Source organism: Oxyura jamaicensis, chromosome 3 (genome assembly GCF_011077185.1).
Source record: "Oxyura jamaicensis isolate SHBP4307 breed ruddy duck chromosome 3, BPBGC_Ojam_1.0, whole genome shotgun sequence".
Taxonomy (NCBI): domain Eukaryota; kingdom Metazoa; phylum Chordata; class Aves; order Anseriformes; family Anatidae; genus Oxyura; species Oxyura jamaicensis.
In genome coordinates, this window is record NC_048895.1 from 81,979,658 (window position 1) to 81,991,771 (window position 12,114).

Below are 12,114 nucleotides of genomic sequence, written 5' to 3' on the forward strand. Positions count from 1 at the left end.
CAAAGGCAGGGCAGTGGTGGCCACTGTGACCTCAGCAAGCCTCTGTGATGGAGTAGCCCGCATGTGGCCAATGCAGCTGTGTTGGGATACAAGCCACTTTGTTTTCAGAAGTGAGATTAAGGGTCTTGCTTTTTAGACATATACCTAAGCTTAGCATAAAGAGTCTAAATGACTTAAGCCTGTAGTCTTCTGAAGTCCTCCCATGCTTGCTTACTCTCAGATAAGAAATGCCTCTTATTCAGGTTAAGTTAACTTTGTAAACCTCTGGCTCCTCACTACTGGATATGCTACAGTCTTCTCAGCAAATCTGAAAGTCCATTGTCCCAGAGGAGTGAAGCTCTCAAAGTCATTTACAGCTCAAAATCTACTCTTTGATGTAGCTGGGGTCCAAGCCATTAATTGCTTCAGAAATTAGGACTGTGTCCTCAGACTAACTCTAGAAGCTGATGGAAAACCACCAGCGGGATCTGAATATAGAATGATACACATCTCTATGGCCTGAGCCATAGAGATGGCGGATGTCTCCTTTCTATACCAGTTGGAGCCTGTATATAACCTACGTATTTAGCTCAGGACACTTAAACCACAGTAATCCAGCTTCAGGATGAGACTGGACTTTGCCTCAACTTGGGAGGAAAGGATTACTTCCCTAGTGGGTGGGAGGGAACAGGGTCCGGTACTAACTACACCTGGTCCTTCCAGGTCCAGGGCAGCCAAGGAGTTCAACACAGCTTGGATTTGACTTCACAGCAGGGTTTCTCCTCCAGGAGGGTGTCTACACATGTCCATCCATCTAAGAGTGACCTCTGTTGGGGAGATGGACTCTGACTTGCCTGCAGGAACCTCAGGGTGGAGTAGAGAGGCAAATTTTAACTTCCCAGGCCACAACAGGCTCCTTCAGGAGCAGCTTTCCTCCCCAGAGTCAGTTCAGCTGAGCTGAACCTGAGCATGGTCATCCACAGAAGTGAGCAGAAATGAGAGCAGAAGCTGAGATGCAAAGGGCAGTCGGGCATAGAGAGAGGGAGTCTGATATTATTTTAGCAAATTTATTTATTTATTTATTTTTGGCAATATTAAGGAATACTGAGCACGAGAAAATGTAGCCACAGAGAGAACCTCCCAGGGACATCAACAAAGTGAGAGACAGGGAAAAATAAATAAATAAATAACCCAAAGGCTGGGGGTGGCTTCTGAGTGTTGAGCTGTCTCAACAGTCTCTGAGTTAGTCTCCTACGTGAGCATTGCAGTTAAATAACTCCAAGGTCCTCTTCGCTTCTAAATGCCAAACTGCCAAGGTTGCCACATGGATTCCAGTCATTGAACAGGGACTTGGTCCTTCTCTAGCTACAGGCGTATTGATTGCAGTACTAAAAATTCATATTCTTAATCCAAAAGCCACCTTTTTCTGTTAATGACTCAAAAATGGCTAGGATACTAAGAGATGTCTGAGAAATAGATTAACAAAATACTTCAATAAACATTTAGCAAACTAGATAATAGTAGAAACTTCCATTAGCAATCAGGGGATGCTTAGAATATACTATCACATAAGAAACGTACTATCTGCTAGAAGTGTCTTGAGGGATTTGTGAAGATTAGCAAGGAAGCTTATTGTAACACATGTAATCTATTTTTGATTTCCAGGAAAATTGGGAGGTATGGGAATTTTTGAGAAAGAAAGAGCAAATAAAGTAGTATTCATCCAAAAAGGAAGAATGACTCCAGTTATTATTGTCTCATGGGAATTTTTTTTAATGCCTATAGATAATGGACTCCTGAGCAATACCAGAGCTCGTTGTACAGAACAACTTTCACTAGATATACTTCACCATTAGAGGAAGGAAAAGCAGTAGCAATCATGTTTGGAAATATGTGCTTGGCCCCTGTGTTTTGCAAAGTAATAAAGCTGTCTAGGGCATATCTAGTTCTCATGGAGACTGAAGACTTGACAAAGGGCAGCAGATAAGAAATTCAGTAAAATGGCAAAGTATAGACCATAAGGAAAGTCTCTAGGAGTTCAAATCAAAGTACAAAGTACTCCACATTAGCTTATTTGAACAGCTTATGTGCACACTCAGCCTGCAGGAAAACCCAGGTAATTCAGTTTAGCATCAACCACAATGAATGCGAACGTCCCACCATGACTGATGGTAGGTCCAGACTTGTAAAATACTTTCCTTCATGATTTAGGGGAGTGAGATACAAATATTTTATAAGAAAGGACTGAAAAGTTTATGACTGCATGAGGCTCTCTGCAGTATGGATGTAAAGAAAACAGGAGAAGAGAGCAGATGTTTGGAGGTCAGGGAAATTTCTGGGAATCAGATATCTGTAGAGGTAGCCACCAGGCAAGGAAAGTTGAGCTCCTGTTAATGACCTCCAAACATCTGCTCTGCTCACTCCCCTGTTTAGTTTCTATTATGATTTCGGGGATGTCTTATGCAACCATGATTTGTCGTTGGCAGTTTAGGGGGTTTGGCTGACTTCCAGTCTCTGCTCCAAGTGGATGTCTCTGCTATGAAATTTTTGCTGTATTCTTTGCAAATGATTACCAATACTCAAATCTCATCTTTTGTGAAATAATGTTGATTGTGTTCCTGCCTCTGTTTCCTTCTCCTTTATTATAATTTTTCTCTAAAAAGGTTTTCCTAATGTGTTGATCTGGTAAAGCAGTGTACTTCTGAAAAGGCAGCTTTTGCTGTTGCAAGGTAGACAAACCACCTGACCATAAGCTCATTTCATACACTGACTACAAATCCAAATCAGAGGCTAACTCAGAATGCTCTCTTCTACTGGTATCTCACTTGAATATAATGAAAATTTACATAATACTTCTGTATAAGACTCACTGCCTACTGCCAGCTATGTGCCTTCTGTATCTTTGCTGCAGGGGAAAAAAAAAAAAATAGAAAAAGAAAAAGAAAACCACTCAATTTTCTCAATGTGTAAAATTTAATTTTATACTGGTAGAGATGAGTAAACTGGTGGAGGGGATCTGGTTTTTCTTTAGTGGTTTAGTAAAACCTCATCAGTCAAGGAATTGGCTTTGTGAAATATTGGAAGGTCTTGTTTGAATAAAATGTCCCCAGGCTGGCTGGGAATGGGTGGGCAACTTCGGTAAACTGGTCTGGTTCTGTTGCAAGCTGGGCTTTTTTTCTCATCTCTTTTATATAAAAAAGGAAACAAAACTTTATCCATGCCTGTTTTTAGCACAGATGACTTTATATGACTAAACAAGTGGGAAACTAAATAGCAGTCAGATGGAGAAGATTAGAAGTGAGGAGACTATTGTATAAAATTAAGGAGATAGGAAAGCACAAAGCAGTTAAGTAGTAGCCCTTTGCAAGATTTGATTAAACAGCTTATTCCATGAGAGTGGAGCTAAAAAACTCAATTTCCAATAACATTTACCCCTTCATCCCTTCATATATTTTCCGTCATTCTTAACTACCTATCATCCTGCACCATCTGACAGCCCTCCCATATCTACCTGTCTTCCTAGATAAGTGGCAGCATACTGTGGCAGGGCCAGTGCTGGTGGATCAGAAGCACATGACCACTGCAGGCTGATTTCTGTTTACTTGAGCCTAGGTGAAAGTACTAATTAAGATTTTTCCCTTCTGTTTAGCTGTAATGTTTACAATGTTTTAAGACACTCTGTATCTCTGAGAGAGCTAACCTCTTGGATTCTGAAAGTGGTCTGTGCTTTTAGGGGGAATGATGGCTGTGGAGCATCAGTCCAGTGACAGGCACAGGTAGATGCTGTGAATGACATGTAGGTAAGCACAACATTCCACCACCTGAACATCTTAGACAGTTCAGCTGTCTGTTTGTATATTCCATAAGAGAATATATATATATATATATATTAGAGGGCACAGAAAAGAATATGCTGAGATCTAGACCTTGGGGAAATAAAAGTTATTTGTATTATTTTGGAGACCAGGTAACAGCCAACAGAAAATGATGAATGACTTCTAATAAGAAAACTAAATGAAATTTAAGTTTCAATTAATGAATGATACAGAAGATACACAAGAAATGTGGGATGGGTTCTGCATCCAAATAAAAGAGACCATATAAAAAGCTTACAACAAAGCTGGCATGTTCAATGTATGCTACAAAGTGCCATAAAGCAGAAGGCTGATATCTAGAAAGATCTGGGAGGTAAAAGGTGAAGGACTTGGGCTAAGCAGATGGAGGAAAAGAAGTAGGAAGGACAACAGCACAGAAGAATGCATGGGAATGTTTTGTCGAAGGATGAAGGCTTTGGCTTTCACATTTACAGCAGCAAGTGCCCAGGGAAGATACACTGTAATTCTGCAGGATTTCATGGATCTCAAGATCTTGACAATAGCTTAAAGCACAAAACGAGGTACAATAAAAAAGTTGGCCTATAGCTTATATTTATCAAAGAGGTGCAGGGACTGAATGTGTCTGAAAGCTGTGTCCATTCCCTTCCAGCCAGAATTGCCCAAGCAATGTCTTCATCCCGCTTTTACTCACAGAATTAAAGTTGAAGGCCATTTAAATTAGTCTCTTAAACTTCACTCAGCAAAAACTTCCTTCACAATCAGAAACTGGGGGAAGTTCACCACAGTGCAATGCTCCAGACTTACTTTTCTTCCTAAAAGCCTTTGGAGAGGAAATTTTTCTGCCTGAGTTTTTATAGTTTGAGAGATGTTGTTGATTTGAATTTCTATCTTTGAAAAACGTGTTCTCCTAACAACATCTTTTTAGACATCAAGGATTTTTTCTTCTGTTTTCAATGTTTGTCTTTCAGATAGCTATTTTGATACACTGTGGTGGAATTTCAGTGCCTATCATGTCATATAACAGCATAGTCAGGATGGCCGAGCGGTCTAAGGCGCTGCGTTCAGGTTGCAGTCTCCCCTGGAGGCGTGGGTTCGAATCCCACTTCTGACAACCTCTTTCCAAAACCTGCCTGGACGTGGTCCTGGGCAGCCTGCTCTGGGTGGCCCTGCTTGATTTGATGAGCAGGGGAGCTAGACCCAGAGTGGGTGCTACATTTAATCTAATCTAACCTTGACTATTCTGGGATCCTATTAGGCATATTTTGTCAGTGTATTTAGAGAACTGAGACACTGAAGGCATTAAACAGTGCTGGGTTAAATTACATCTATAAAATATAAAGAAAGGCAAAGAACTATTTCTGAGTGAGAAACTCAGATCGCCTTGACACTGGGTCAGTCACCTTTCTATATAATCTTTTAGGTGAAGGATCATGCTGTGGACTTGTTAAGAGCAGTGCCAAATTTGATATGCTTTGAAGGCTAGATGGTATGGCTAATCTTCTCGTCTTCATTAACAGTTTCAGGTCTTGCCAGAAATAACTGCAGTGCAAAGGGAGAACACTCTTCACTATGTTAAAATTAGCTAAAATAGGGTGTCTCCTAATCAAATCTTGTCCTGGATTGCCAAATGATGTATAGCTGTTTGTACTGCAGATAACGCTCCAGTGGGGACCAAGCTAAAATCCCTGAAAACTCATATTAAGCAAGACCTCTGGCTGAACTTTAACTCTGTGTTCAGAAGTGAGGGGCTGGTGCTATAAGCCACCCAGATCTACATCAAACACTGTGATTTTAATTGCACACTTAGCTAACTAAGATCAACTTAGATTAAATGAGCAATAAATTCCTAGCTATATAAAATGAACAAAACAACATTTCAGATTAGCTTGATCTGTGTATGGGGCCACTTGCAGAAGTAATGATGGCAGAAAAGGAACTAAGTGGCCATCTAAACACTGGTAGGATCTTAGTACCTTTTGCCTTTGCATGCAACCGATGTTTCCCTGAGTTGGTCAGTTGTATCACATAAGCTATAAAATAAAGACAGAAGGTTTAACAAATGATTGGCACAGATTCAACACTTAAATCAGCTTCAAGTAGCATGAGAAATGATGCTGCTTTGAGGGCAGCTATAAGGAAAATCTATTCTGATGGAGTGTACCTATTCCATTTTGGCTGATTGCTGTTTGAACTCCCCCTGCTTACAAGTACATCAGGGAGTATATATTTCAAACAAACACTGTGCAGCATTGTTAAGCACTCTGCATATATTTACCCTGTCTAAATGTTTGAAGTTACAAGCCACATATGAGTTTCTAATTTCTTTCCACTTTTAATATGCCCCATTGGAAAATGTCAGTGCATCCACACGTTGCACTTGTAGTGCCATTACAAACCTCTGCAACTTTTGCAATAAGTAACAGACAGAGGCTGAAGCAAACATCTCTGGAGCTGAATGCTTTTGAAAAACACCCTTTGTCCTCTCTGTTCTTTTCTACAGAGATCTACGAAGCCTCTTGCACCATGCTGCCACAGAGTCCTGACTCATTTCTGTTCTTGGATTCTCTAATAAGGACACCACTGGTCTGAAGATTCCCATGATGGAGACCTACATGACATGTTTCACAGATGGATCTAAGATGACTTGCACTGATTCCCTCCAGCTGTCTGCAGAGGCAGAAATACCAAAAGGCTCCCTATGCATTTCAAAACGTATCATTTCCTTCTGCTGAGGAGAGGCCCTAGCACCCAGTTGTGTTTCCATTTCTGGGACTGTTTCAGAAGAAGCCTGTTCCTTAAGCCCCCTGATCCTCCACTCAGCCTGAGTTACCTTCTTTCTTTAAGGGATAGCAGAGCATCTGCTTGTGGTGGTGTCTGATGGAGCTGTACTTCCAAAGAGCTCTGCTGATCTCATCACTTTGAATGATGAAGGCTTAATGCCATGCACATGTTCAACCACCCCTCCTTCCCTGCATTCAGACCACTGCCATTTTTACAGCATGGTTGCATACAGCAGGCATCTCCTGAGACACTTCTCTGTGCTCCCGCCCAACAAAAATCTTAAGGCAAACAGAAAATGATTGAAAAATGAAAAACAACATCAGAAAACACCAAATAGATCTCATGTATTTCCATATCATGATTTATTTATTTTTTCTTACAGTGACAGCTATTGGCCTTCAAATCTGGGGTTTAACACAACAACGTAGGGCCTCTAGGTCCTGATGGCTACAACAGCCCTCCCCTGTAATGATATAAGCCACCACAGGTTCTTTGCTCCCATGACCTGATCCTTCATTCGCTATTGCTTTTGCTATTAGCTGTTATTAGCTATATTATATGCTGTCAGCTTTTGTTTTTTGCTATTTTGCTTTTAGTTTAAACCACACAAGAACTATCAAGACAACTGTCTTGTTCCAGGTTAATACAACCCTCAGAGTCCAAAAGAGTGGAATAAATAGCCTTCATGGTCAAGCAGTCCTACTGTGGAAGTAGTTTATTGCAAAAGTTTAAAGTTAAGCAGAGACCAGACACCTTCAGAACATGTCACAAGATTTGTTCTCTTTCAAAATTTCTGTGTATGAAAATTCAAGTGCACAGAGCATTTTCTTCCCATGTCTGCAGCAAGGGAAGAAAAAGAGCAAAAGACAGCATGAAGCATATTAGGCACTATCCTTTCATCCTGGAAAATATTGAGATGCTGCAGAGACAGACGAAAAGCTCTAGAGACAGACAGACAGACAGAAAAGCTCAGAGACAGACAGAAAGCTCTAGAGCAGATGAAGGGATTAATATCTTAGCTGGAATTGGCTTTAACAAGTGGGCTACATTTCCCTCCTTGTGAGCAAAAGTAAAAAAAAAAAAAAAAACCTTCACTTTTCCCTGATAAATTAATATATTTCTTCTTTTAATCACAAATGAAGAAGTGCAAGACTTTCCTGGTAGATATCTCCAACTTCACAAAACACCCCAGCCAATGAGGGTGTTTTTCTGAAACAATCCAATGATTTCTTCTTCATCCTAAAAAGCAGCAAAGTCATCCCATTTCAGCAGAGAGACATCCACATAAGCAGGGTTGCCGCATGCTCCTGACTGCATGAGGCACATCTGGGCACTCCTTCCAGCACGTCATCTGTGCAATGTAGAGCTGATGAACGCATGACAGACTGGATAATCATCTGGCTCTTACAGAAACATTGGTTTCATTACATATATGCCATGGCAACACCTACGCATTAGAAATGTCTGGTATTCCTGATATTAAACAGCTTGGTCTGACCTACTGCTACTGCTCTGACTAGGTATATACACTTCCCAAAATCCCAGATGTATATGCAAGCTGTTCTCTTTATACTTGGAAGCTACCCTTTGGAGGGGGGGGGGGTGGGAATATGACACAAAATATGGAAGGAAACATAGATTTATTTGTCTCAATTTAAACTAAAAACTTAATTGCACAGGAAACAGTGGCAGAGCTCCCAACACCTTTGGTAAGATCACATTTAACCTCTTGTATTTACTTGCTACTTCACAGCTTTTAGCCTTAGAATATACTTACAGCACTCAGACCTAGAGCAGCAAAGCTGAAAAAGACAAGGCTGGTGAGACAGTAGGAGGGAGAGTTTCCTAGTCAGTCATCTATGCACACAAGAACAAAGCAGCCATGGTCAGAAGCTCAGATGTCACTGCAGAAAGCTCCAAAAACTCATAGAAATGTCACAAATATAGAGTGATAGTGAGTGCAACAGATTCTATCTAAATAATTCTGCTGCTGCAGTTAAAAAGGACTAAGCATGGTAAAGCCAGAAAAAGTTGTTTTATCCACAAGTCTCATCTTCTTCAGCTTAACATCAGACACAGAGCTTCACATGCGGTTGTAACATAAATTGTTGACTGAGATGGGTAAGAAATGGCTTCTACAAAATTCTTTGGTGATTTCTTGTTACCCCAGGAAAAGGATGGTAAGATGAAACCAGGGGTGTGGTGGCAGTGTGGGTTAAGAAACCTAACTGTATGTTCAAAAGCATGTGGCAAGCCTAGTGGCACATTGGAAACCAAGGCCACCACCAGCAGTCCCTGCTCTAAATAGGTTTCTGATCACCCAGACTGGAGAGTCAAAGACAGTGGCATGGAGTGTTATCCATGCTAGTAACCCTGTTGGCCATGGAAAACAACATTAATTTATCCTGCCTGGCCTATTGAGATATTGGCACTGAATTCTGGATAGGTGAAACTGATTTCCAAAGTACCTTAAATACCAGGCATGTGGTATGCTACAACTGCATCATAATTAGAAGAGCATCAATATAAAACACTCTTGCTGCAGTGTCATGAAAGAGTTTTGGCTGTTCTCAAACTCCAAGTATTTGTATTTATGTCCTGAAATAAACAAAATATATATATATATATTTAAAAGGAAGATATGTGTATTTTATTACTTAAAGCTCAATCATCTCCTTATGATTCTTGCACAGATTCTTTATTCCACTGCTCCACAAGTATATAATATTGAGTACATTATTTTCCTTCTAATGCCTGGGAAAGGAGGAGTTAATACATCATGGAAAATAGCATTGTGTGGAAGACATTTGTTTTTATGAATCTGGCTCTAAGGCTCTCTCTCTAGTTTTAAAATTACTATCACAGCCAGATTGTGCATCAAAAAGATCCCACTTAGCAGAATATATGATCTCAAAAATGAATATCTGTTAGATTGTTCATACAGAGTGCTTTGAGAAATAACTTCTCACAGATGGAAAGCTATAAAAATGGTGTTCTGTTATCTTGTAGTTTGAACCACAATCTCAGAACATATGAAATATTGATATTGAGTCAAGCTGTACCTGGTTCCCCTTGAATGAATTCTTCCAAGTTCTTGACCTCTGTTCTAGTGCTGTTTCATTTTAGGCTGGAGTCCAATGGAAAAGAAAAAAATAAAATAAAAAATAAAAAACCAACCCTTTTGTCCATGAGCAGAGGCAAATCAGGAATGACATACTGTTTTCTAACCAGCCTATTTGATATTTTATGCTACCTTTGAAGAGAATTGTTATAATAAAGTATAATGACATGAACAGTCACACACATGAACATTTAGTTGGTGTGAAGTGTTTTCACTGCTCTCCCTACAGAGTAGATAAGTCTTGACAAAAAGAGATGGCATAGAAAGCACTGCTGACATTTTTAGGTGATGGAATAATGAAAATAAATGCTCATTACTGCTGGATTTTTCTGAAGATTCTCTACAGACAGTACCTTTTGCACTGAAAAATGCTGACATCATCAGCAGAGAGATCTATCTGTGAATAGGGAATTTTCCTCTTGAAGTCTCTCTCTTCATGCACCAGTTCAGTCCTGGTAGTTTTCAGAGTGTACTGTAAGGATGTGTTCAAGTACAGTGACTTTAAAGCACTACTGAGGCCACACCAGAAGTACCCCTTCCCGGAAATTTTTTTGCTATTCTCTCCAGGTGCTCCTAACCTTCTTAATAACAGTAATTCTCAGTGCCAAGGTACCATTAGATACCAGAGGAATAATTTAACCATCACAGAAAACATCCAGCATTGTGCTCCAAGATGCATGCTTCCTGATCAGAGCCTGTTGCCTCATGCCTTTTGATCTCGAGCTGCAGTTTGACTGTGACTTGTTGCGAGCAGGACAAACACCAACATCTGACACCCCAGAGTCCACTCCCAAACTAACGCAGACCCTAAAGGAGCAGATGGAGAAACAGAGGAGTGGACGGAAACTGCTACTCTCTGCCACAGAGCTGACATGGGATTATTATACCCTGCTCCTCCTTTTTTTTCTTTCTTTTTTTTTTTTTTTTTCTTTTTTATTTCCTTTTAAATAAATAAGTAACTCATAGGCAGTACCTTGTCCCAGTCAAGCTCTTGTTTAGTTCACCTCACTATAGTAGACCATTTGCAGGTATACCGCTTTTATTTTCCATACCTTTCCTTTCTACTTATTTATTATCCCTCACCTAATAAATCTTTTATTAAGTTATTCTTAGTGCTTGGATTGATTTAGAAAAAGCTCTGTGACAGGTTTTACAGCTGAATATCTCAAAAGCGCTATTTTATCACCACCAGATATTCCATATCAGTGCTAATATACATGGGTCCGTTCTGCAAGACAACAGCAAGCTGAAGTGTGCTCTATGAGGACATCGCTGCATTTCCCCTTGTCCAGTGCAGGACTCAGCAGCCTGAAAGATGCTCAGAAAATCTGATGCAAAAAAAAAATAATGATGCTAACAGCTCTTTTTCAGGCAGTGTTTATGTGAGGGGTGATGCTCCTGCAGTTCCCCCAAAGGCTGTTGCAGGTCCACATGTCCATGCAGCTCAGTATGGATTGGGCTCCTGTAGACCTACATTAACACCTTTCCTCTGTGTTTCCAGATGTCATTGTTGCATCACAGCTTTTAGATCTATGGAAGCTGAAAGCCTTCTTCTGCAGCTTGCCCAGGGACTGCAAGAAACCCTGAAATCCAGTCCTTGTGCTCTGCCACACAGCCATGGGGTCACACTGGAGAACCATGCTCTGTGAGTAGGTACTGGGGGTGGTAAAAACCCCTTGCTGCCTTTTATGACAGAAAGCCATGCAAAGGGAGAGGAATGGAGGCAAAGCAAAACAAAAGTAATAGGAAGTGCCATGACTGCCTGCTTTTTCTTTTTTCTCTTGGAAATACAAAAGAGGTAAAAACAGTAGACGGGGAATTCAGCCTTGGATTCTCATTCACTTCATTCATTCTTTGTATTTTTTGTTGTTTACATTAACAAAATGTCTCTTGCAGTTACTGTGCAGGAGGATCTTCTACCTTCATATCATAGGTTTGTTTCTTTGTCTCAGCAAGCAAACAAGCAGCCTTTGGACTGATGGTCCACACCTGCCCAAGTGAAATAAGACGCACCTGAGCCAAGAACATCCCTGTAGGCAAAACAGGGAGAAAGATGGCTCCAGAGGTAATTCACATCTCAGATGGGCTGATTTGTCCTCTGGAGATGCCTCTCTCCATGTCCTTAGCATATAAGGAACACATCCCTTCGAGGACCTAAAGGGGGCCTACAGGAAGCTGGGGAGGGACTCTTTGTCAGGGAATATAGGGATAGGGCAAGGAGTAATGGCTTTAAACTAAAAGAGGGGATGTTTAGATTAGATGTATGGAGGAAATTCCTTACACAGAGGGTGCTGAGGCCCTGGCACAGGTTGCCCTGAGAAGCTGTGGATGCCCCATCCCTGGAGGTGTTCAAGGCCAGGCTGGATGGAGCTTTGGGCAACCTGGGCTGGTGGGAGG

The 12,114-nt window shown here is 40.8% G+C and overlaps 1 non-coding gene across 1 annotated transcript; it reads left to right on the forward strand.

Annotated features, from left to right (window-relative positions):
- The first annotated feature begins 4,843 nt into the window (after nt 1-4,843).
- Nucleotides 4,844-4,926, forward strand: TRNAL-CAG. The gene has a single exon. It is a non-coding gene; the product is annotated as a tRNA-Leu (tRNA).
- Nucleotides 4,927-12,114: the final 7,188 nt, after the last annotated feature.